Raw genomic sequence first — 27,166 nt, forward strand, 5'->3', positions numbered from 1 at the left:
TATATTGATGGAGGATGCCTTAGTGCCTTCCTTCTAGCGGATCTTTCCCTATCGACTCCGACTCATTGCTCTGGGGCAAAGATCTAGAGTCCATTTGGTAGTACCTTGGGGTTTGCAGTCATTAGTGGCAGATCCTTCACTATTGACAGTGGGAAACCATCATTGTCTCCTGATTGATAGATTCTTACAGGTGTTTGACTCCAGCTCATCTATTCACACTTGTTAGATTGTACTGGGTACCTTGACGCTCATTATCATTATCGGTAAGTAGTCTCGCGTTTGTTAATGGTATACATCAATGACCAGTAATCAAACGATTTATCACATGGTCGACTTCAGATCATTTATTCCCATGGTGTAGAAATGTACCACAGCAGTCGGTGAAGACCTCAGGTTGTATCAGCATTCATTGGTTCACTTGACAGTTGCTCCTGTTGCTGCTAGTTGATACCACTCCACCTTATATGTTGCAGTCAGTCATGGTGACATTCTATATGCTGGCACCTGAGTTTGCAGTGTAGTACCATCCTATTCCATCATGTTCAGTTGGTACCTTTTGGGATCCATCTTTGATATCAGTGATCCGTTGCATCTTTCAGCATCATTTACAGTCTTATATATGATATTCAGACATGTACTTGTTCGATCATGATCAGATGATCCATTATGTATTTTCCAGCCATTTATACTTGTATACTTAGTGGATCTTCTTGTACTTGATATGCAGACATGCTTTACTTTTTCTGAGCATGGGTATGCCAGCCTCAGATAGTGTTTCTTTCTGATCTCCTTTTGTGGCTTGGCAGGTTGAATTCTGGTGAAGTCCTCCTCGGTTTTTGACAGATTTCCTTTCCATGTACTTTCATAATACATTCCGGCCATCATGTACCCCTTCTGACCTCATATATTAGGGGGCATCTGTTATAGCTCCAAATCTCACTCTTATGGTTTGTGATGCTGCACTCATGGCCTAGGGCAACCCCTCCTTCCAGACCTGGTCCTAAAATTTAAAAAACAGTGTTTTATCCCTTATACGTGACATTGCCCTAAGGTAAATGCATGTATATGCGGGTCTATGTATACCCAACCCGCGTATATGTATTAAAACACTTAAAAAAATATAAAACTCCTTATTTTTGGGCGGAGATCGCGGGTTTTACCTACTGATCACCTGTTAGTGCCCCTGGCCCAACTGTTCCCAACCAACTCCCAACTAAAAAACTACTTTGGGAGAGGTATAAAAAGACCTCAATGGGAAGGCCTAAGGAAGGAGAGAAGAGAGAGAAAGGTTATTATGCTGAGATTTTTCCCCTGACCAAGTCTGAAGTCCCTTGTGCCTTCTGCACTTCCCCCATTTGTAAAGGAAACCCTTCTTTCCTTGTGTGTTGATGTTCATCCACTACTTATGACATCAAGGAGTAAGTCATGGAAGGAGTTTGTTAAAGGCTTGAGGCTGGAATGGATCCAGAAGGAAGCTTTGCTTAGAGCCTGCTAAAGGTGACTCAGGTGAAATTATTCCTTTTTATGTACTTTATTTGTCTATAATAAAAGAAACACATGTCTTGGTTCCGGATATGAATATTCTTTATGTTTATGATATTCATGTTAGAATACATATGTGAATGGTTGTTTATATTTCATAACTAACTATCTTTATTTATAACATGAAGATGGTTTCTTTATAAGTTTTTGTCCATATACTACTGTGTTCTTTGGAATTGGTTGTTTTGCAGGACAAAGGAGCAAGAGGAACTTGAAGAAGGGTTTGGACCCTTGAGGACCTTCTCAAACGTAGGACCTAAGGTACGTTCCCTTATCATAGAATTTGTTTATAATAGCATAATGGCTGTGTGAATGTGTGTTTCTCTGTATAGACAACTTTTAGTCTGCTAGGGTTTCAACCCAAAAGCCCTAGGGGAAAATTTCCCTCCAACAGACGGTTCACTAGTAGTGCCATCCTTACCAGCGCACTGATTGATCAGTTCCTGCAGGCCCTTCACAACCTTACTGTCATAGAGCAGTTTCATGCAGCTCTCTAAGAATATGGTAATCATGGATGGGTCCATTTCTTCAGTTGGTTTCTCCTGACTTCCTAAGGTAGAGGCCTTAGTGAAGCTTTTCTTTGCTTCCATAAATGTTTCTTTTGCACGCTCTAGATCAAACCTAATCTCTTTTTCTGGTGCTTTGTGTACACATTCGCCTTCTGCAAGCCACTTGCCTTTACCCTCCCCTGTCGTAGTTCCACTTCGCAGCATGATGTTTACCTTAGGGTCTTCCTCGCAGGGCTCAACCCTCATCATTTGGAGGTTTTGCATCGGTTGTGGAGGCTGCACCCCCTTTTCACGAATCTTAGCCAATAATATTGGGAAATCCTTAGTTGCATGGTCAAACTGAGTATAGTAGCGGCATGACAATCGCGTCGGATTCAGACAGTCCCTCATGTAGTTTCTTGGGCCTCCATTGTAACAAATTAGCTCTCCTCGGCCTCTACCATGGCCTCCTCCACCTCAGGCTCGGTCGCGCCGCTGATACTCACCTCGCGTTCCCCCAATGCCTTGGTCTGGAGGCCACGTTTCTCCCTACACCCTGTATGCAGGTGCCCTGTCCATCATCAATTCATAACTTCAGTAATTATGCTCGTCATGACCTACTGATTGACATAAATTGAAAAGATATTATGTGGTGTCTACATGAATTTCTGCAGTAAATAGAAATTATCAGGTACATGTTTCCCAGCCACCTGGCATATAGCGCACCATAGTGTGGACCCTGCACTTGGCCTTGCCGCAACCTCCAGTCGTAGAGGCATTGGTCCCCCTGCTGCAACATAGTTCGCAAAGATTGGGTAGTGATCCTTGTCATGCCCCTGACCCTTGCATTTTAGGCGCCAAACTTCTTCACGCGCCTCTGGCTGAGCTGTTTTTTCCTACTTCAAACTTTGCATTTCGAGATTTAGGTTTTGCAACTGCGCATGAATCTGCTGAACCCCAGATTAGCATCCTGCATTGGAGACTCATGTAAGGAAAATTTTAAGAACCCTCCCTAAATTTATATGTATAATAAATGGGCGAATCTCCATGGTATATAGGAAAAATGGAAGGCGATTTTATCAATAATATAATATGTATATATAATTTTTTGGCGAATCTCTCAGTAGGCATGGCAAATATTTTACTCAATTATAAAATCTTGTAAGATCTTGGTATTACCATGGGTCAATACCATGGGTTATCATAAACCTAGAGCTTAAAAATTACTATTAGTAATTTATAAAAATTAATAAAATTAATAGTTGATTTTTATTTTATTTTTTATTTTAACCAAGCTAAAATGTTTAACATACATTAAATTACAACATCCATTTTTACTCTTGATCCACCCCCGAGAGGGATCAAATATTTTTTCACTCTATGCTAGTTTGCATATCGCGATATTTGATACCTCTCAGGGGTTAGTAGATCCAGAGTAAAGATGGATCTATGCTGGTTTAATTCCCCCATTTAAATAGGCTACATTCCAGGTGAATACCATGGGTCAATACCATGTGCCATTTTGGTGAATACCATGGGTCAATACCATGTGCCATTTTTATTTTTATTAATACTAATATTAGGGTTAATAATGTTTTTTTGCATGGTATTAATAACAATCTAATCCATGGTATTTGTCCCATAGTATTTTGCCCATAGGTTTCACCTAAATATAACACATTTTTTGAGTGTTCTTAAATATAAGGTGACTTATGGAGTAAATATAAAAAATGTTTTATTTGTTTACCATACCTCTCGTTTATTTATATTTTTATTAATTTACCATACCTCTTTTACAAATATGGTATTTGGCCCATAGGATTCACTTAAATAAAACCTCTTTCTTGAGCCTTGATAAATAGAATGAGGGTTATGGACTAAATATAAAAAGAGGTTTTATTTATTTACCATACGTCTAGTTTATTTATATTTTTATTTATTTACCATACCTTTTAAGTATAAAAAGGCGTTTTATTTATTTACCATACCTCCACTTTACTTATATTTTTATTTGTTTACACCCTTGCATGTATATAAGGTGACTTATGGAGTAAATATAAAAAATGTTTTATTTATTTACCATACCTCTCATTTATTTATATTTTTATTAATTTACCATACCTCCTTTATAAATATGGTATTTGGCCCATAGGATTCACTTAAATAAAACCTATTCTTGAAAATGGGCGAATGGATTCACTTAAATAAAATCTATTCTTGAAAATGGGCGAATGGAAGGTTGTAACTCCTAATTTCAAGGGCTAAATTTACCTTTTTTACCCTCTCCCTTAGAATAAGGTGGGCTATTTGAGGTGATTTGTAAAAATGTACTATGATACAAAGTATTCGCCCACTAAAAATTTAAAACCCCTTAAGTTCGCCAAAGGGCGAATATTCGCCCCTAAAATTTTCTATCGTCTCATGTAGCCTCATCACAATTTCTAGAGCTTCTGTCTGGATTCCAATCTTCTGTTGTGATAGCAAAACCCTTAGGTGGGGCAAGAGCGAGGCCACAAACCATTCGCGGTACTGCCCATTAGTTAAGTTCATTTTTGCTTCACGGATCGTACACTTCAGTCTTTGATCCAAATCCCAGGGCGTCTCCCCTGGCTTCATAATGATCTCCTTGAATCCCACAATCGACTGCTCTTGAGACTTAGGTCTAGTGAATTATCTGTTCAGTGCGGCCTGGATATCTGCCAACACAGACGTTGGGTTATCAGTATTGTACTTAATGTACCACGTTAATGCACGGTCCTGCAAGGCACTAAGCAGTGTGGCTTTCTTCATCTAGTCATCCGTGATACCCTGGGATTCCCATACAACCTTCGTGATGAACCAAAATTGGTCCGGATCTTCATTCCCTACACCCTTAAATACATGTAGTTTTACGGAGTTCACCATATTGAACAGCGATGGAGGTGGGGGTGGTGTGGGTGATGGGGTGAGAGGTGGAGGTGAGGATGGAGGCGGTGTGGATGGATGGGATGAGAATGGAAGTGGTGTAGGTCTTCGCGAGAACCCTTCTTATCAGCTGCATAGTGCTTAGTGGAGAAGACTGTGTGAGTGGGCTATACTCAGGGCCTTTTCTTCCTTTGTCTTTGAAAGACTTTCCACTTCACATAGGTCCAAACATCAAGGTAACCACATAACCTGTTGTTCACACAAGAGAATCTTAATCCAAGTATTTAGTGACTTTAAAAACTTACCTAGCGATCCTTTAAAGAAGCAACATTCTACTTCACTGTAACTAGCAGAGGTATCGACCATGAACTCTGACACAAATCCTCCTATGATGTGGTCGATCCAATGGTCAACAATGTGTGCGATCTTATCTTCAGAAGCTCCCAATCTTCTTAATAACTCCGGTGTCCAAACAATCAAATTTTCAAGCCTCCAAATTCCTTGGATGTCTACCAACTTCGCGATGCACTCGTATAACTCAACTGGGAAGGAACATAAGAAGATTTCATGTATCTCTATGTACAGGTTTTTGTCCAACCATTGTTCTTTCGTTAACCATGGGTTCTTGTTTTCTTGAGCTGCGAATTCATGGATCTTTCTATCCAACCAATTTTCGATGTCTTTCTTAGTTGGATTCCAATGATACAACATCACACATCTCGTTATGTAGATCCCGGTCCCGGTAGTGGAACCATTTGCTGGCTTGATGGGCCCTCACCCAGGTTCAACGTTAGGCAGCCAAGAAAATCCCTACACTACTGGCCCTTTCGGCATCAGTCCGCAGAGTGCAGACCGAAGTCCTACCCGAAGCAGTATTGGGGGATGCAGGAACCAAGTTTCTGCACCTTGAGATGGTTGTGATGTCAATTTTCTACCTTAATCCCTGCCTTCACGCAAATCGAAAAGCCCTTATGGCTTATCGATGTATTTCCTCTTCCGCCTTTTAGAACCTCCACAAAGGTATCTAGCTATCCTTCGTGCAACCCTAAACAATGATCCAGGCACTTACACACCTCTGCGACTATGTTACTGTCTTGTTTCCCTAATTATCTTAGTGGTTAGACGACTTTATCATACAGTTAAGATTACCCTTGCGTAAACATACATTATTATTTTCATTCAAATAACAGATAGAAATAGATAAATTCGCGCATCAATTTAACATTATAATGTAAACCCAGAGATTAAGATATCATAATCAAATGCGATAATCAAAGACAGAAAACACAGTAATTCCAAAATACTTCTCTTTGTTTATAATTCAAGTTCCTTGTACAGAATTTATCCGCCCCGCACACACAGCTGCAGGGGTCTGCACATTCAACTACGGACTTCTACCCTAGGCCTCTATGCACTCAGGTGTATAGCCTCTTCCTACGCTAAGACTCTCACTCTTAGCTCACCCAAGCTTACCAATGACTCATGATTTCTAACTTACTTAATGTAATTTTCTACGTAGATCTTCTAAGACTTCCCTTTTTATACAATCCCATGGTCCGTGGACCATGGGTAGATCTCCAAAAATGACACAACTTATCTAGACTAAGGGTGGAAAACCCTTTTAACTTTACACATCTTCGTGCTCTGTGACCACAAAATGTGGAGACTTTACATTTCTTTACACAAAACTCAGGCCTTCTGCCCCAAAACTTACGTGTTTAACCCCAAAATTGACCCTCAGGGGACCCGTTCCCAACAATTGTGCCACCAGGGACACATCAGTGCTCCTTCAAGCAAGCGTGCCAAGATGATTTGGGAGGCACACTACAGTTGGGTCGCTGGACATTTAGGAGTAGAGAAAATAGTAGCGTCATTGCAGAAGTATTTTTATTGGTCAAAACTTCGTCAGGATATTGGGAAGTACATTATATCATGCATCGCTTGCACCATTTCCAAACTAACCATCAAGAAGCAAGGCCTATATACTCCTCTACCTACTCCTAGTTGACCTTGGTAATCTATCTCCATGGATTACATGTCGGACCTTCCTTCTACTAAGAATGGTAACGACTACTTTTTCGTGGTCATCAATAGATTCTCTAACAGGGCCATCATGGTGGCTTGTAAGAAGAGTATCATAGCAGAGACCACTGCTAAGCTCTTCTTTGAGTGAGAGTGGTTACACTTTGGGATCCCATCGTCCATTGTCTTAGATCGGGACAACAAATTCCTAAGTGCATTTTGGTCAAGTCTCTGGTCAATGCTAGACACAAAACTTACTAAGTCCACGACTTTCCATCCCCAAACTGATGGCCAAACAAAGGTTGTCAACAGGATGATTGTAAACATTCTGTGAAAGTAAAACCCTAAGCATCTACGCACATGGGATGAAAGTCTCCCCTATTTCCAACACAGCTACAATAGTGCTCTCCATAGCTCAATGGGCCATAACCCCTTTCAGGTAGGGTTTGGATTTTAGCTATTATGTCCCATTGATGTGGCCATACCATTTGTAGCCACTTAGACAAATTCAGATCATGTCAAGTCCTAAACTGATAGGAGTAACAACTTCATTAAGTGAATTCACAACATCCGCTAGCATGTCCATGATATATTGGACAGAGTCAATGCTAATTATAAGCAGCACCATGATCAACATTGAGTGCCACATAAATTCCAAGTTGGCGACAAAGTTTGGCTACATTTGCAGAAGGAGAATTCACTGGACCCCATCACAATCTTCGCTTGCTTTGATATGGGGTTGAGCTATTGTTGAATGTTAGTTTTGTTGTGATAATTTCAACTTCAGAATTTGTTGTAGCGGCTACAACCACCCTCCAAAATTTTGGCCTACACCCAATTTCAGAGCCTCCCTTGAGAGTTTCGCTTGATGACTTCACACACTTGGGTTCACACCGTGAGCTCATGTGAGTCTTTGCATCCACCTTGCTTGTTCATTTCATCCAATTTTTTCATGTTGATGTCAAAGTCATGCTTGTGACCATGTTCTGGTCATGCTCAAAGTCTTCGCTTTGTGTGTACTTGTTCTGTTCGCTATGAAAACATCTGTCGCACTCACACACAAATTCACATTCACTGTCGTGCAAGTGTCGTCACGGTCGACCAACGAACAATCACAAGTGTCACTCTTGTCGCTTGTACCATCAGTTAATCATGTTGAACATGTATGTCTTGATGGTTTGATTCGTCTCATCGTCGAGTCATGCAAGTGTGTGTTTGCAAGATCACATATGCATCTTTCACTCATTCACACACTTAGTAATTTTGCTAAAGTTCTGACAACCCGACTCCCCTCTAACAACTAGACAATCACCCCACCATCCACTTGATCGAATGTCACCTAGAACAACGCAAAAGTACCAAGAAATTCATTTCAAGTTGCGTTTCTCGCAAGAAAACCAAACAGTCTTCATGCTAGTCAACCTGAGAGTGTGACTCGACAGCCACCTCGGGACTGACTCCCCTAAAAATTTTGCAGATGCTACAAACATTGCCAGCTCTGTTGAATGAGAAAATTGTGTAGACAATCCAAACAAACACCTAGTTCCCGTCCCTGTCTCCCTCAGAAAATTACGCAATTTTTCCAGCCAGCCCTCCCGAGAGTCGACCGGCTACTCACCTAGAAAATTGTGTAGTTTTCATGCGCAGGCCCTTTGGTGCTCAGTAATCTGCTCAGCCCAAAAATTTGGCAGAGGTGATCATAAAGCTGGGCTCCTAGCATCAGTTCAGCTTTTCCTGTCAGTAGCTCCCAGCAGCAGATGGCCAGTTCCCTCCATGAATTATGCAGTTTCTGCTGCCAAGCTCCTGGCAGCTGACTGCCAGTTCCCCTCAAGAATTGTGTAGTTTCCACTGCGAGTGACCCAACAACTAGCTTCCAATTCCCTACATGAATTGCACAGTTTTGGCTGCTAAGCTTCTGGCTCGTTCCTCCAAAAAATTACACATTTTTTTCTACCCAGCCTACCTACAATCCAACCTGTTCCTCCAAAAAATTGAGTAGTGTTTGCTGCCAAGCCCCCATTGTCCACCCATTCTAGAAACTACGTATATTTTTCCTACCCAACCTTCCTGCAGCTCGGACTGTTCCCCTAAAAGAATGTGCATTTTTTTCCTCCAGCTGAGCCAGAGCTCGCAAATAGTCATTGTCGATCCAGATTGCCCATCTTCATCACCCAGTGACCCTTGCGTAGTTTTCATCAGTAGTGCTCGAAACCTCCATCACGCCTTGCAACCTTGTTGCCTCTCCCGGTCACCTGCATCCGAAATGATCATGTGTCATGGTAGATCTTGTCATGAGTGATTGCAGGAACAAAGACACAAACAAACATGGTGCAACAAAGAATGGGATGAACGAAGGGAGCACATGTAGAAGGACAAGTTCACCAATGGATGAACAAATGATGCATGCAAAGGGATGTGCTCATGAAAAAATTATCAAGAAAATATGTGTTCGCGGATGGACGGATGAGTGAACATGCAATAAGTCCTTGTGGACAGACGAACGAACAAAAATGCACCTTTCACGAAGAGACGAACTTGTCAATCCTTCCAACATACAAGCAAGGAGCAATGTGCAAAAGAAATATTAAGCAAACCAATGACCATCGAAGACTCCAAGCACTTTTCGATGCGGAGGTGAATCCGGGACACATGATGAGGACATCCATCACCCAACAACATTATAGATCGACATGCGCACCAGTAGCAGCACGAATGTACCAGCACTGTCATGTCGAGTCATGTCATGAGTCATGTCGTCCACATCCCCACTGTGGGCCATACTATCTATCAATGTAATGTAACATGGAAATCCAAGAGACCCACTTGTTGTACAAAGAGTCATGTAAAGTCAAAGATTCATGGAAGTTAAACAATCATGAGGGTATTCGAACAACCACAAGGGTCAGTTTCACCCTTGGCTATAAATACCCCCTCATTTGTACATGTAAAGGAATTTTCACCTCGGCTCCTCCCACATAGCCAAGAGAGTCTGTAATCTTTTTTTTGATGAGTAAGTAGTGGCTCTAATGCCCTTTCCATGGCGTTAGTGATGTCTGGTGTAACAATGTGTCTTAGAACTTTCGCTTAATTCGGATGCCTGGCAACAACCAACACGTTTTCACACATTTATTGTAATTATTGTAAGACTAATCTTGAACACTTCTAATGCATGTTGACTTAACCTTTGTTTCACACTTGAACTAATTCACTTGTTGTAATACATAATCTATTAATGAAAATGTGTTGTACATGTTGTTAACGTTGTCCTTCCCATGGTGGCTATCCCCCTAGACATTAGACAAACATTTCAAATGAAACTTTTTATAACAACCGTTGCACTCGCGCGGACTCATCTACTAAGTGTTGTATGTGTTATCCTCCATTGTGTGTTATGACTTCCACATCTGTGTGGACTACTCTTCCAGAGGCTGTGCACGCCCTCTTGTATTGTGTGTTCCTAGCAGAGTTGGGGATTCCTCCAAAATGACTTGGGACTCACTCCCACCCTCTCCCTTTGTAGTGAAAGAACCATTGACACAAGTAACACTTACAATCACCAGGCATGTGAAGCTCACCTCTCAAAGACAATGCAAAGCACTCTCTTGTGCTAACAAGAAAGAGTTGAGGCAAATATTTAAGATAATGTCAATTGGTCCATCATATCGGATGGGACTCCCACACCAAACAATGTGAGGTCTAGTTTGGACTTCATACCAGGGTGATCCCCTGAATGTTGGCGGGTCCAACAACATCAACATTTCTGGCGCTAGAAGGAGGGACGCCAGTTGTATATGGATGAACATCCTCTCACACCCATTCTTGAACCATATGGTCAAGGGAGTAACTCACACTCCTTCTCACCTATGCGTGACTCTACAGTTGGTTACTCCTCACCTCCTAGGACTGAACATGAGATTTAGTATCATCACCATTGCTCTTTCTATCCCATCACTCGCCAATTCATGAAAGCATTCATACTATTCATAGGCATACAACATCTTCCTTACGCATCAAGAAAGCCAAAAGTCACTCCTACAGGGGTTGTTGTATCATGAGTGGAAGAAGAAGTCCTTGCCACACTTGAAGGTCTTGCTGAAGCTATTGAAGACAGAGAGCAACCTTCGGTCTTCTGGCAAGGTGAACAAGACACTCGTGTGATCTTGGGATCAAACTTCAGTAGAGGAGGTGGAGGGGAAGGCATCGGAGGAGCCGAAGGTAGAGATGAACCAACATTCTCAGAGCCAAAACCATCAAATTCTGAAAGAGAGGAGGAGGACGAAGAAGAAGAAGAGATGGCTAACCCAAATATGGAATGGATGACTCAGGGACCATTGGCTCTCCCGGCTGTTCTACACAAGGTGCCAAGCGAGTGGATATAATGAACATCAAGTTTAACCCTGATAGCACAGTGAAGGCAGAAGACCACTTAGACAACTTATACCTACAGTTGTAGACCCTTGAGGTATGGTATGACGATGTAGCATGTAGATTGTTTCCATGTACCTTGGATGGCTGCGCAACTGCATGGTATCACAACCTTCCACTGAACTCTATATAGAACTGGAATGCGTTCAAACACATGTTCCTTGAAAATTTTGTTGATGACAAGACCCCAACAATGCTACTAAAAGAATTGGGAAGCCTGAAGATGGAGGGAAAAAAGAGAGTAAAAGACTTCAATTAGAGGTTTACACGCATATTGAACAAGTTTGTAGCAGATAGTAAACCTGATGACTCCATCATTGTTGATTACTACATGTCCACACTGCCGACCAGAGTTGCGCAGTTTGTCGAGCGAGCTGCGAAACTGACACTCTTAGAAAACTACGAAAATGCTATTGTTTTTTAGAAAGACTTGCATGTAAATGGAGTCATCATGGATGATGAATAAGCAAAGGACTCCAAAGATGTGAGCAAGAAGTGCCAAGCAATGGCGAGCAAGGGTAGATACAAGGAAGCCATTGATATTGAGACCCTCATTCTCTTGGTCAAGAACTTGACTACAGAAGTGCCCGAGCTCAAACAATGGAAAACAAACACATTTGCAAGAAGCCATCCGCTCAGGAAGAGATAGGCAAGAAGCTCATCCAGCAGCAACTGGTCCTCTCCAAAAAATGCACAGAGCTCTGTCTTCCAAGTTAAATAGTGTGCAGATCCTAAGTTCTGTTCATTTCAGGAAGAACTCACCCCAAGAACTCTTGTTCAGATTGGAAGCGAGTCACGAACTCTGTATGTAGTCATACTTTCGATGCAGAAAATAGTGTGCAGGAGCAGTCGAAAGACATTGATGATGAACAATAGGTTTCACTTGATGAACCATCAAGTTCTGAGCATGTAGTGAACGCATATTAGTGCCCACAAGCAAGGTCAAAGACGAACACTGAGAAGCATCCCCACAAGAAAAATGACCGATACAATATCAGGAGTAAAGGGGCTCCCCTTACACTTTGGGAAGCACAAGAAAGGATGAGACTATTGTTGAGGAAGGTTGATCCACCAGCTACCCCAAAGCAGAAAACAAAGAACAAATCTAGGAAGATAGCGATGGGAAAAAGCACATCCATGAGCAGCAATCTGCAAAACACTCTATCAGACGATACGAACATCCATTATACCCCAAACACCTTGGTGATTCTACCACCTGTGGAATAAAACATTGTACATGACATGAAGAAAAATTGAGTGAACATCAATTTGTTCAAGTTAACTAAGATCCAGAGTGAGAGAGACATCCTACTACGTGCATTGGGATGGAAAGCAATGGACATCGCAACCTCTACCAGCAAGGGAGAAAGCACACCTCCTATATCACTTTCCACTATGCTCAATACACTCTAGATGGAATAAGAGAACTCAAGTTTCCCTCCATTCCTTCTATGGTTTGAAATCTTTAACTGCAATTTTCACAACTGATTAGTTGATTTCGGCGCGGTAGCCAATGTCATGCCGCTCTCCATTACGAAAAATATCAATGCACAATGGAGAGAGACATCCGCGCGAATCATATAGCTTGATCGAACATCGGTACCAACCATTGGTGAACTACGAGACGTGATCATCCGACTATCTCATGACAGTCGAGTCCACCAATTCATCAACATAGTTGTTGTGGACATACCGAAAGCATATGGTCTACTACTCAGCAAAGACTGGTCGATCAAGCTAGATGAATATTTTGCTATAGACTGGTCTTACATGTGGCTCCCATATAAAGGAAAATGCAAATAGATTCAGGTGTTATCTGAGAGGTATATGAAACATAATGTCACTCCCCTTAATGGCGAGAATGAACTGTTGGCCTTTGCAGAACTCATGTTTGGCAACTACCTCCTTGAAACAACATTGGGGTGTTATCCTACACGGTCAACTCCAAACCCACCAAACATGCAGTTGGGACTCCTTCCTTACCCAACGGATGGTAATGAAACTTTCGCATTACATTGTACCAGTAGTAGCGATAGTAGCAGCAACAATAGTAGTAGTAGTACTAGCACATTAAGCGGTCTCTGTACAGACAAGTTGTGGACCATGTACTTTGATGGATCAGGAGTCGGATGTGTCTTGATCGACCCTTACAACACGAAGCATATGGTTTCAATTCGCTTGGAGTTCAAGTGCACGAACAACATTGTTGAGTATGAAGCACTCATGTTAGGCTTGCATAAAGTCATCAACCTCAATGTGGTCGCACTCAAAGTGGTAGTTGATTCAGAAATAGTGGTATGGAAGGTACATACCACCATTCATTGTTTTTCATCACATCTCAAAAGCTACCAGCAAGAGGTATGGCGACTAGTCTCAAACTTCCAAGCATTTAACATCATTGTTGTACCATGTATGCATAATGCAGCTGCCAATGCTTTGGCAAATGCAGCTTCAAGAATGTCACCAATTAGGGATAGATTACTATTGAAATTTTGTACAAATCATCTATCCTGGATAACATAACTAATTTATGTGTGTTTAATGATGATCAACAAATACTTCATTTCACGGCCAACGCTAATATCTTCAAAGATGCAGTGATAGATGATGACGAGCATGAGCACTCTTTGCAAGCAGAAGCTGGTAATGGGAAAGGCCACCTTATCACAAAAGGTGTGGCAACATTGGAAAATATTTATGACTTGCAAAAACGTTTTCAGGGGCCAAGGAATAGCAAGACCCACAGTTCCACCATGAGGCACGAGCTGATAAACTTGGGAATAGAACAAGATCCGAAGTTTGTCAATCTTGGTACATGTTTTACACAACAAGAGCAACAAGCCTCTGTCTACTTGTTCAAATAGTACCAAGATGTGTTTGCATGGATGTATGATTATTTGAAAACTTATGACATATGGATCATCCAACACATTAACCCGATCAAAGAAGGGGTCAAGCCATATGAACAGAAGCTGAGGAAAGTACATCTGTCGCTTGAACCCCTCATATAGAAAGAGATCACTAAATTATTGGATGCACAGATCATATACAAAGTTCTTCATTCCACATGGGTTTCAAATCTTTTTCATGTACGTAAGAAGTCCAGGGAAATCCACTTGTGTGTCAATTTCTAGAATGTAAACTGCGCCTCAGACAAAGACAACTACATTGTTCTATCTATGGACCACATTTTGAAAATAGTATCTCAGGCACATATGCTTTCTCTTCTTGATAGTTTCTAAGGATACAATCAGGTTCTGGTAGTAGAACCTGACACACTTAAAACTACTTTCCATACAAAGTGGGGTATGTTCGCTTACAGACGAATGTCGTTTGGGCTTGTAAATGCAGGTGCAACCTTTCAGCGCGCCATGGACATCGCTTTTTGCGGACTCATCCGAAATAGCATAGTGGTATACCTCGATGATGTGACTGTGTACTCAAAAAAATGAGAAGACCACATATGCTATCTAAAGAAAAAAATTTAGCAATGTCGGAGATACGGGATTTCTTTGAATCCCAAAAGGAGCGTATTTGCAGTGTCTAAGGGGAACCTTCTCGGACACATTCTTGCCAAAACCAGGGTCAAGGTGGATCCGGATCGGCTCCAGACTATTACACAGATCCCTCACCTAGCCAACAAGAAAGCCATGTAGTCCTTCTTGGGCAAGAAAAGCTTCCTCCAGAAGTTCATCTCGAATTATGCATAGATAGTTAAGCCCATGAAAGACATGATCAAGAAAGATGTAGTCTACAGCTGGGGCAAGAGGGAAAACTATGCATTCTCCCGAATCAAGAAAGCCATTGTAGAAGTGCTTGCACTCTATAGCCCAGACTTCAAGAAGGATTTCCTGCTATACACCTTTACCTCCGGTAATTCACTAGCTGCAGTACTCACTCAGAAGGATGAGATGAATGATGAACGCCCAATCTCCTTCATGAGCACTAGCATGTAAGGACCAGAGCTCAACTACCCCACTGTTGACAAGAAAGCTTATGCAGTTTACAAGGCGGTGAAACACTTGAGGCCCTACCTGATGAAGAACCATTGCATAGTCTTCGTCCCTCACCCAATAGTTCGCACATTGATTGTACAGCAAGAACTAGGTGAACGACGTGTGAACTGGATGACAGGATTTCAAGAGTATGATATTGAAATCAAGCCAGTTCACATGATCAAAGGACATGGGTTCTGTAGACTTGTAGCTGAAGTGGTACATGCACTGGAGAGTGCAGAAGAGCTCATCGGCTAGGCTCAGGAAATTGATATGTATGATATAAGTTGGGCCACACCCACTTAAGAAGGAACCTCTTGGTACGCAGATGTGCACCAATACCTTTGGCACAACACCATACTCTCTCACTTTTCCATCAGACAAAAGAGGGCATTGTGCCTTAAATCCTTAGCATATCAGTTGGTGAACGAAGTGCTTTACAGAAAGAACAGTAATTTAGTTTTTCTCAGGTGCCTGGAGGCACATGAATTAAGGAAGGTACTTCAAGATCTGCATGACGGACACACTAAAGGTCATTTTGCAGGAAACACCACTGCACACAAAGTTATGCGAATCGGTTTCTACTGGCCCACATTATTCAAGGATGCACATGCTTATGCCCACATGTACTCGATCTGTCAGTGATGCGCCGGAAGAACATGAAGTTTAGTAGCCCCACTGCATCCTGTTGCAGTGACCGAACCATTCCAACAGTGGGGCCTGGATATCATTGGGGAAATCTTCCCACATTCGTCAAAGCAACACCACTACATTCTAACAACAATTGATTACTTCATGCAGTGGACAGAAGCAGTTATGCTCAAACAAGTGAGTGACTACGAGGTCATCATCTTCCTCCTGCAGAACATCATCTCATGCTTCGGTGTTCTGATATCACTTTTTTTTTATAATGCAACTTACTTTTCATCTTTGAAACTCTATGATTCTGCATTACATAATGGTATTGTGCTAAAGCATTCATTTGACTATTACCTGCAAGGAAACAGTCTCGTAGAATCCACAAATAAAAACTTCATCCGCATAATCAAGAAGACCGTTTTCTCTGAGTAGAACAACTCGCATACTGCCTTGACAAATGCATTATGGTCTGACCATGTAACACCCAAGCCTTCTATGAATACCTCACTATACTTCCTAGTTTATGGAAAATAAGCCATCCTTCCACCAAATATCTACTTTCCTATGCTTCAGCTTTCCCAAGAATCCCAAGGCAAGCCTTGCTAGCTAGTTCAGTGTAGGATGGATGCTCTCCATACACTTCAAGAAGAAAGGATGAAAGCAAAAGAAAAATTCACACTCCACCAAAACTGTATCAAGAGATGGTTCGATAAGAAGTCTGCAGGGAAAGCTAACTTCGATGTTGGTGACTTAGTTCTGAAATGGGATAAGTCCCATGAAGACAAGGGAAAACATATGAAGTTCCAGTCCCTATGGATTGGTCCATACACGGTACATGAGAAGCTTGTCCCACACACGTATTATTTGAAATCACTTGATGGGAGGATTTGGAAACCATCCTGTCAATAGCCAAGATCTCAAGCATTATTTTCAGTAGGTGTTATAGACATTTTTGTGCCTTACAGCATAGAGCATGAAATGTCAATAATCTAAGGGATCAAAAGTCCCTAAACATGTTGTTCCTACCCCTAGAGGAACAAGGTCAACAAACCATAGCACTTCAGATCAGTTCTCCACTGAAAAACACTCAAAAACAGGTCAATTTTGGATCAAAGCAGCTGCTCCACTAAGCATCTGCGTTGAATGTCAAAAGCTCTATGGTGTACCTGCGCTGCATAGCAAGTGCAACAAAGGCTACCTGTGCTGGGCATACTTTGACATGTGGAGGAATCTTTTCTCAATGTGCCAGTGCCCAGGAAGCTTCCAAAATGACACTTGGATCAGAAGATTCGCCTAATGATGAGTTAAGAGCTTCTAAAACTCCAAGTGGAAGGTAGAAACTCCGAGTGGACTCAAGGACTGAAGAACAACTGGAGTTGAAGAGGACAACAAGTCACACATCAAGCTGACTTATCTTCACTTCAAAACTCTATATAAGGATCTCATCCCATGGGATCAGGAGGCCGGGAATTTTGTGCAAAGAATTGCTGTTGGTTTACAGTTGAGAGTATTGGGTGATTGCTTGAGGGAGGTGAAGAGGAGATTTCTTTCCGTCGGGAAGGTGATGCTGGATTGGACCTCTTATGGTTGTATCACCGCCTGAACCTTACTTTCTTCCATTAATAAAGCATTTGAGGTTCTTCTATTCGCATGTGTTTCAATGGTGTGTTGTCTTACTTGCGTATTTGATTTATGCTAATCCTTGAATCAATTATGAATGCATGTTTCTTGTAGTTTCCTTTTCTCGTCTTGTTTGCAGGATCTTGTGTAGCTGGGCCCGTGAGAAGACTTGGAGCTGGGAGCAAGCGGCAAAGAGAGAAGATTGGATCGACCATTTGCGCAAGACATCGGTAAGTGGATCTCTTCCTTTCCTCTTTTGCATGTCATAAAGAAGTAATCTTAGATAGCTTTGCTTCGGCTATTGCTAAGGAACTATCACCCTTAGAGTGGGATAGGGTCATTCCGTGTTGGATACTTTTCCCCACAACAGACTGGCGACTCCGCTGGGGATCGTGTCTTGTTGGTAGATTGTGTTTCTTGCTATTCATTTCCTAAACAAAGGGAGTACCGAATCGAGCTGCATTCGAATCCTTCGAATGCAAAGTAGAGGGCAGCTACTCTAGCTCAGTGCTGGGCATGTTTATGATTTGAAGAGCTGATCCACAAGGACTCTTTTTAGCTCTTTGTGATAGTGTTCATCTTCCTTAATCATCCTCTAGTGTATACTTGACTGATAGCCTCTGATTTGGCCAAAAACCATTGATTTTTGAGCAAACTGTGACCCGGAATCTGAGAGAGACGAGAGTTGTCTCTTCAGTGCAGCTGCAGCAAAGGGTACCTGCGCTGCAACGCAGGTCCCGAAGGGGCTACCTGCGCTGCATGTCAGATTGACAGTGCAGCACCTGCGCTGATCCAGTTTTTCCTTGTGCAACTGGGGTTCCCCACTATCTGTTGCCCAGTTTTCAATATTGTTTTTGCAGCCTGTTGTCAACCTGTATACCCAGCTGAAACTACCTTTCTTTGCCTTCATTCCGCCTCAGTTGTATGAAGAAATCGTGATTGTTCTTATTGTATTTCTTGCTTTCATTCACAGTTTCCCATAGCGAAAGTGAACTAGTCTTGCTGTGACCTCTTGGATCTAGGCCTGTAAGAAAGTGTCGTTGTGATTCTAAGAGCTAGTTTATTGCTGTTCATAGCTGCTTGAACATTTGCTTTCGTTATATTGGTTTGAATTTCAGTATTTCTTGTGTTGAAACGAGTGAATCTTAAGGTGTTCTTTTGATTATTGGACAAAAACTTGTTTGCTTTCGCTTGAAATTGAATTCGAAATTATACAACAGCTTTCTTTTTGTAATACATCAACATTAAGGAAGAAGAAAAGAAATACTTGCATTGTGCATGTGCATTTTGACAGTTTGCATGTCGATTTAGGAAAGTGCATCAGTGTGTGCTCTATGATCTGTTTGAAAAGATGATGTCTTTCTTTTCCTTCAATAGTTAAGATTTCCATAAGTTGAAAGAACTGAAAAAGCTTGCTTATCATTCTTAGACTGCATTTAGGAGTTGTATCATACATCGCGTGGTGATCCATAAAGGCAAACTGCTAAGCAAGATCAACCTAAAAAGAACTGAATTTATCTAACAACGCTTTGAAACATAACGAAACACAGTAGAGGTCTAGGTAGAGACGTGAACCGGCGTCGTTAAACATAGTGACTGTCGATCTCTACGAAGGTGGGTGATTCCTCCTGAGGGACGATATCACTAATACGGATTTGTGCTCCCGCGTACCGTCGCGTATATTGGGAGACCCCTGTAGGAACAAAGCCCTTATCCATAGGAATCCGTGTCGACCGCCCTACTGATCGCGATGCAGTGAACACAGCATTCGCGAAGATCAACCACTCGTACCGTAAAACGTATTCTGTGGTTTCGCGAAAGGTTTGGCACACCCTCTGCCTAGAACTCCAGAGTAGTTTCTTTTGGCCTTTTTTCAAACTCTATAACTGAAAAAGTCCATCCGAGCATTTGTCACTTCGGGCTCATTAATACATCGAAGGAGACTAGAGTCATCTTTAGCTTTTTCTCGACTCTTAAAAAGTGAAAAAGCAAGTTGTGTCTAAAAGCATCGTCATAATAAAATTCATTTTAAACGGAACATAATCACCTCCTATTCCTGCGTTGATCTTCGAAGTTAGTCTTTTGGCATCGTAAGTTCTTGTAGAATCGCTAAAATCTTTTGGATAGACTCAAAATGTCTGAACAACTGTCAACATCTAGGACTGTGTCGTCCGACACAGCAACAGCAGAGCCTCCTGCTGCTACTCCAACGATGTTTGCTGGTATACCATCTGTCCCGGCAAATTGCCAACAACAAGCTGGAGTCCCATCAGGGACAACAATATGGTTAGTTCCTATTTCTTCATCCGGATTATCATCTGGTACTTCTTATGTTGAAACTCAACAAATTGATCCAATGTGTCTTCAAAGGCCAATTTACCCTTTAAGTGCTGGATTTCCACCATGTGGAGGGCAGTATGCTCTTTCATTGTTCCCTCCTAGAGAACAACCATATGAGAGTTTACAACAAGGATCAGGTCAAACTGGAATTACATCCAGCGGTTGGGTACCAATACTGCCTCAACAACCAGGAGTTGTATGTTCAATGCAACCAGTACACCCTATGTCGAATATCACCACCACTCCTGCTATGGTGAATGCGTTGCATCAATCACAATCTCAGGGTAGTGCCTCCTTATCTGGAGCGACTCAGGCTCAAACAAGTACTGTGACTCCTCATCTTGGTCAATCATCCAGTATTGGTCAACAGCAAATGGTCCAACAACCAGAGCTGGTTCAATCTCAATAACCGCCATTCCAGCAATCATATCAAGGACCTGAGCAACAAGTTTTTGTAAGTAATGGGCAACCATGCTATAATGGTTATGCCCATAAACTTTGTCAAAGTTGCCAGCATTATGCTGGTTTACAAAGACCCATTGCTCAGGTGATCCCATCTTATCCTGGGTATGATTCACCTAACCTGAACCAACAGTTGCCCTTTGTAGCAGCTCTAGAATTGCCAGATCTAAACCGGCTGACGAATGATCCAATTGCTTATGCCCCTTGGTGGCCAGCAATTCCGCATAAACTTCCTTCGGACATCCCTAAATTCAATGGAAATCCAGGTGAAGACCCGTCGAATCATGTGATGACATTTCATCTGTGGTGTTCATCGAACACTCTAAACGATGATTCGATAAGACTTCGCCTCTTCCAGAGGACATTGACAGGTCCAGCAGCGAAATGGTACATTGAATTGCCAAGAGCCTCTTTCGACAATTTCAGCTCCTTAGCCACGACTTTCTTAACCCATTTTCAATTACCAATCAGGTATGAAACAGGAACCGAAATACTGACCAACTTCAAACAAACGACAGCTACTCACATATCTGATCATATACATGAGTGGCATCGTCGTCGTAGGATGGTGAAAACTTACGTCCCCGATCAGCTGTTAGCTGAATGGTTTATAAAGTCGTTACTTCCGGCTATAACGGAAGATGTGGCCAAGGGAGGAGTCGTAACAAAGGAGCAAGTCATTGCTCGCGCTCAATATTTAGACTTAGTATATACTCAGTCTGGCACGCTCTACGACAAAATACCTGATGCCCCTAGACCTGAATTTTCAATTCCTCCCCCTCCTAAATCGAATACTGACTCTCACGCCAGCAATGGCGTGACTGGAAAACACAAAGTTTCTAGTCAAAATGCAAATGAAGAATTTCTTGCCTCAGAAGTAAATGCCATGTCAACCGACAAGGGCAAACAACTGAAGCAACCAGGAGGCAAGAAGAAAAAGAAAAGGAAAGGGAAACCCCCGACAGGGTGTCATATATGCGATGAGGATCATTGGACAAAAGATTGTCCACATATAGCTGAAGTTAAGAAACTCTTCAAGAGTTCAAAAACCCCGGCAGTATTGACTGATCCGTTTCCTAATCCAAGACAAAATCTGGTTGCGAATCAAAATGCTTCCCGATCCCAAGTGCTTATGTTGTCCACCTCAAAGCAGCAGAATAATGCTTTGACAAGGAATAAAGGTTACCGGAATCCACAGCGGTCGAATAACAAGGCTGATAAACAACCTAGTAGTTCGACAACAACTTTGACCGAAGTTGTGCCACCCATCGTTCCTAAGCCAATAATAAACTCGCCAAAGGGAGTAGTACACAAATCGACATTTAATCCTCGTGCAAAAGTAGCACAGAATTATAATATAGCAGAGGACCTGGCCCAATCGCCGTCCGCTATGTCGACATTTGAGGTACCACAAAATTGCCCTTCCCAAGAGCAAGCTTTATTATCAGCGATAGGTGGGATTGGCCCAATGGATTCCAATCTGGTGGCCTTTGATCATAAGGGATATGACCCTTAGTTGCCAGCTCAACTAGCTTTCCTTATTCAAGTAAAAGCCCTCAACAAAACTATTCATCGAACAATTATTGATGAGGGGGCATCTACATGTCTTATGTCGATGAGTTGCTGGAAAAATTTAGGCTCACCACCCTTGTCAAAATCATCAACGACATTAAAAGCATTTGATGGACGATCATACACTCCATACGGGATTTTAAGTAACTTGCAAGTTGAACTGGGGGGCAAAACAGTAGAAGTTGATGTTGAAGTAATCGACGGAAACCTCGATTACAACATCCTACTGGGAAGGCCTTGGATATATGCCATGGCTGCAGTTGTGTCGACATACTTCAGGAGGATTGTATTTGCTTTTCAAGGAATAATTACAATCGTCGACCAACAAACATTTCTCCCCAACAGTTCTCAAGTTACAGGAAGCAGCACAATGATCCATGAAAGTAATCAATCGCTCCAAAATATCGGAGTAGGTCTCCTAAAAGACCCTGCCTTAATGGGTACTTTTGCCCTACCGCCGGCGAGTAATCTGGCGGAAGTAGCCACAGTGGAAACCTACAATATGAAATCTTCTATATCTAACAGATTCGGAAGATTCCTAAATATTTTGTCAGCATGGATCATCGCCCTAATGGAAATATTGTAAATACAGTGGGCCCCGAGGACGGTTCTTATCTCGTGTCAACCTCGTTAAAAAATGAAACAAGGAGTCATGAGGATAGTTCTTTTACTGTGTCAACCTCATTAAAAAATGAACCAAATCCCCTTTTCAAAATTCAAAGGTAAACCTTCATTCCAACCACCAAGTTGAATGCAATGAAGCTTGGGGGGCACCCTCCTTTGACATGCGTCATTATGATGCTGGGGGCATGCATAAAAACGAGCAGTTTTGGCAAAGTTCATGCTCGTTAAAAAATAAACGCAAGATCTGAGCAGTTTTAACGCGGACTTCATGCTCGTTAAAAAATAAACATAAGCATGTGAGCAAGCTTCCCCCCAGAGTTCAAGCTCATCCAGAAAAAATGAACTGGTAAATAACCATTTGAGACCGTAAATTCATCAGCCATAAAAGCCTTGGTCATGTTTGTGCACCGTCACCTCCACTTTTCATTTGGCCGACCATTCACATCCACTTGATTGTTTACCTATTTTGAGGAACAGCTGCGAAGAGTGATCCCACCTAGCCATCCTTGTAATACTGCCGTGATTGGAAAATTCCAACCTGTACCTGGAATCTGCTGTTATCCCTGTTTATCACTCGTTCCTCGAAATACGAGTCTTCTTTGAGCTCTTTTCACTGACTCGTAAAATATGAAAAGTTTGTCGAGTTTTGGCCTTCCAGCTCGTTAAAAGGACCGGAAGAGCTATCCCTCCTCTAGATTTTAATCTTTTTGGACCTGTGGGATTATTGCACAAAAAGATCGAGCGCTTGTCTAGTTCGGCTCGATAAAGCTATCGAACATTCATCCCTTCTGTATTGTTTTATACTTTTTCGGACTTAAGGGATTAGATGACGAAAAAGGACCTTTGGAGTTAACTTTATGTACCCTTTTTAGACTCTCTAAAAATGAAAAGGACCGAGTTGTCTTTGCCGCTAGACTCGTTAAAAACATTAAATAGCGACAAACTTGTCTTTAGACGAGAACGAGTTTCCCTATCGCTAGGCTCGTTAAAACATAGCGATGGGCTTGCCCGAAGGGCAGGTTATAGAACAAGCATATGTTATCCTCCTCAAGCTTGACAAAAATAAAGAGGTACTGGTCAGAAATGACTGGGGAAAAATTGGGAGAACCTCAAAGCTTAATGGTAGCAAGTCGCTCTTGAACATGACACTTTTGCCTCCGTAAATATCGGGTTGGGTTATTATCATTCACCGGTCCCTTCACCATGGTCTCGCCATACCATCCATACATGGGGTAATGCTACCGATCCATCACATTAGTGTCGTTATATGTTCAAGAGATGTCATTCAGAAAGTGTCAACCGGGTCCCATCCACTACCATACATCATCTTTCATCCTTCCATGACCGCCACCCTGAATCATATTTCACAGATCGTTTTCACCATCATCACTAGCTTCGTTCCGTGTCACTGATGTGGGATTCATTAAGGCCCTCCTTTGACGGATCACTTCTTGTCGACATCAGCTCATTATCCAAGAAGTTGATCTAGGAACACCCCCTCAGTACTTTGAAGCTTGCATGCCTCAATGGCAAGTTTCTCACTTCCGGCGATAGGTATACATTAATGACCTTCGACCAGGAGACTTTGCGTGGTGTTTGACGTCAGATCCTATATTCACGCCATGTGAATTGTGCTGCAGTACCTTGAGGGTCATCATCATTATCGGTGATTCCTCTCGCGCTTGTTAACAGTTTACATTATTGACTGGTAATCAAGCGATGTCTTTCCATGTTCGACTTCAAGAAATTCTCACATGGATCGACTTGTACTAGAGTGGAGATCGGACAAGTTTGAAGACCTCGGATCTAGTTTCATCCATCCAGGCTGCGATATATATTCAGGAGATAAAAACATAGACATGTGCAGCAGATGATCATCCTACTTAAAGGATGATAATTAAAAGCAGAGAATTATCAGTCTATTATCAGACGATCGTCTGTTTATGTACAGCAAATGTATTTATAAAGCTGAGCATGGGAAATGCCCGCATCAGCTAGATTATGAAAAGAAAGTATGAAAAGATAATGTATTGTATTGTATTTTGTTACAGGTCACCTCCCGACGATTGAATGAACTTCGGATCCTCCTAATAAAGCATTTCACCCGATAAACGACCTCATACTTTAGGGGGCAACTGTTATAGACATTTTTGTGCCTTACAGCATAGAGCATGAAATGTCAATAATCTAAGGGATCCAAAGTCCCTAACATGTTGTTCCTACCCCTAGAGGAACAAGGTCAGCAAACCACAGCACTTCAGATCAGTTCTCCACTGAAAAACACTCAAAAACAGGTCAATTTTGGATCAAAGCAGCTGCTCCACTAAGCATCTGCGCTGAATGTCAAAAGCTCTATGGTGTACCTGCGCTGCATAGCAAGTGCAACAAAGGCTACCTGCGCTGGGCGTACTTTGACATGTGGAGGAATCTTTTCTCAATGTGCCAGTGCCCAGGAAGCTTCCAAAATGACACTTGGATCAGAAGATTCGCCTAATGATGAGTTAAGAGCTTCTAAAACTCCAAGTGGAAGGTAGAAACTCCGAGTGGACTCAAGGACTGAAGAACAACTGGAGTTGAAGAGGACAACAAGTCACACATCAAGCTGACTTATCTTCACTTCAAAACTCTATATAAGGATCTCATCCCATGGGATCAGGAGGCCGGGAATTTTTTTGCAAAGAATTGCTGTTGGTTTACAGTTGAGAGTATTGGGTGATTGCTTGAGGGAGGTGAAGAGGAGATTTCTTTCCGTCGGGAAGGTGATGCTGGATTGGACCTCTTATGGTTGTATCACCGCCTGAACCTTACTTTCTTCCATTAATAAAGCATTTGAGGTTCTTCTATTCGCATGTGTTTCAATGGTGTGTTGTCTTACTTGCGTATTTGATTTATGCTAATCCTTGAATCAATTATGAATGCATGTTTCTTGTAGTTTCCTTTTCTCGTCTTGTTTGCAGGATCTTGTGTAGCTGGGCCCGTGAGAAGACTTGGAGCTGGGAGCAAGCGGAAAAGAGAGAAGATTGGATCGACCATTTGCGCAAGACATCGGTAAGTGGATCTCTTCCTTTCCTCTTTTGCATGTCATAAAGAAGTAATCTTAGATAGCTTTTCTTCGGCTGTTGCTAAGGAACTATCACCCTTAGAGTGGGATAGGGTCATTCCGTGTTGGATACTTTTCCCCACAGCAGTAGGTCGGGCTGCACCCTGTGCCATGTACATAGTCTGCTTGTTTCTTCTTGTTTTTATCTAGTTTGCTTTGCTTATCTTTGTTTTTACTTTGTTTGTTATGCTTACTATGTTTGTTTACGTTTGTTTTTTTTGCTTGATATATTACTATTTTTGTTTTCGGAAATAAGTGTTGCCAACTACTATGTTTTGGCTTTTGAATAGAGTATGTGGCTGAAATATGAAGACACTTGTGACACTACAGCACTTGGCCAATATTGTGTCTGTCTTCTCTGTGCTTGGTTATAACCTTCAGCCGATGAAATATTGACAGAAAATACGAGCTGTCTGCAAGGGAAGTTTTGGTCCAACCATGAACCTATGTCCACACTGGGAAGCCCCATGCCTGACCTCAGCCTTCTGCTCTGTATGTTCAAGCCCATCCAATTAGTAGAAACAGAGAAGGGGAAAATCTAAACGAGCAAACCTATGTCAGTGGTCTTACATGCTTCTCTAAAGGAACAACCTCTTCTACTCTCAATAAGTCAGGATCCCTCTTCTGCCCCAAAAATAAATAAATGCCTATGCACATTCCTCTTGAAAAAATACAAAGGTGAAAGAAGAGAAAGGCTTCTTGCGCAGAGAGGTGAAGCATGCAACTCCACTGGGGTACTAACCAGGCTCGTTGGCAGTGGAGCAATGCATGTGTTCCTGTGTGACTCTGTCAGGGTACTGTCCAGGCCTATTGGTAGTGGAGCAACACCAGAGATGAAAACTTATACTCTAAAAATCTTCAACTCACGAGCTAAACTACCCTTCCCGGATTCGAAACACTGAGATCAAGCTAAAAAATTTATTATCTTTGACTGAGTTGGCAAAAGGTAAACCATGTATGTCCATGGGGAAGTGGGGAAGCCGAAGTAACCCGCACAATAATTAAATACTCCATGAAATACCAAGGCCCTGTGCTAGCAACGAACCAAAACAGAGAAGCTAGAGTTCCACCAGCATGTCACCAAGTGTTGTAGCAACTACAACAACACTCCAAAATTTTGGCCTGCACCCAATTTCAAAACCTCCCTTGAGAGTTTCGCTTGATGAATGCACACACTTGGGTTCACTCTGTGAGCTCATGTGAGTCTTCTCATCCACCTTGCTTGTTCATTTCATCCAAGTTTTTCATGCTAATGTCAAATTCATGCTTGTGACCATGCTTTTTTCTTGCTCAAAGTCTTTGCTTTGTGTGTACTTGTTGTGTTCGCTATGAAATCATATGTTGCATTCGCACACAGAGTCACATTCACTATCACGCAAGTGTTTCCACGGTCGACCAATGATCAATCACAAGTGTCGTGTTTGTCACGTGTA

This window comes from Pinus tabuliformis, chromosome 2_1, assembly GCF_031772625.1.
Source record: "Pinus tabuliformis cultivar Carrire ecotype Pingquan chromosome 2_1, CPIR1, whole genome shotgun sequence".
Lineage (NCBI taxonomy): Eukaryota > Viridiplantae > Streptophyta > Pinopsida > Pinales > Pinaceae > Pinus > Pinus tabuliformis.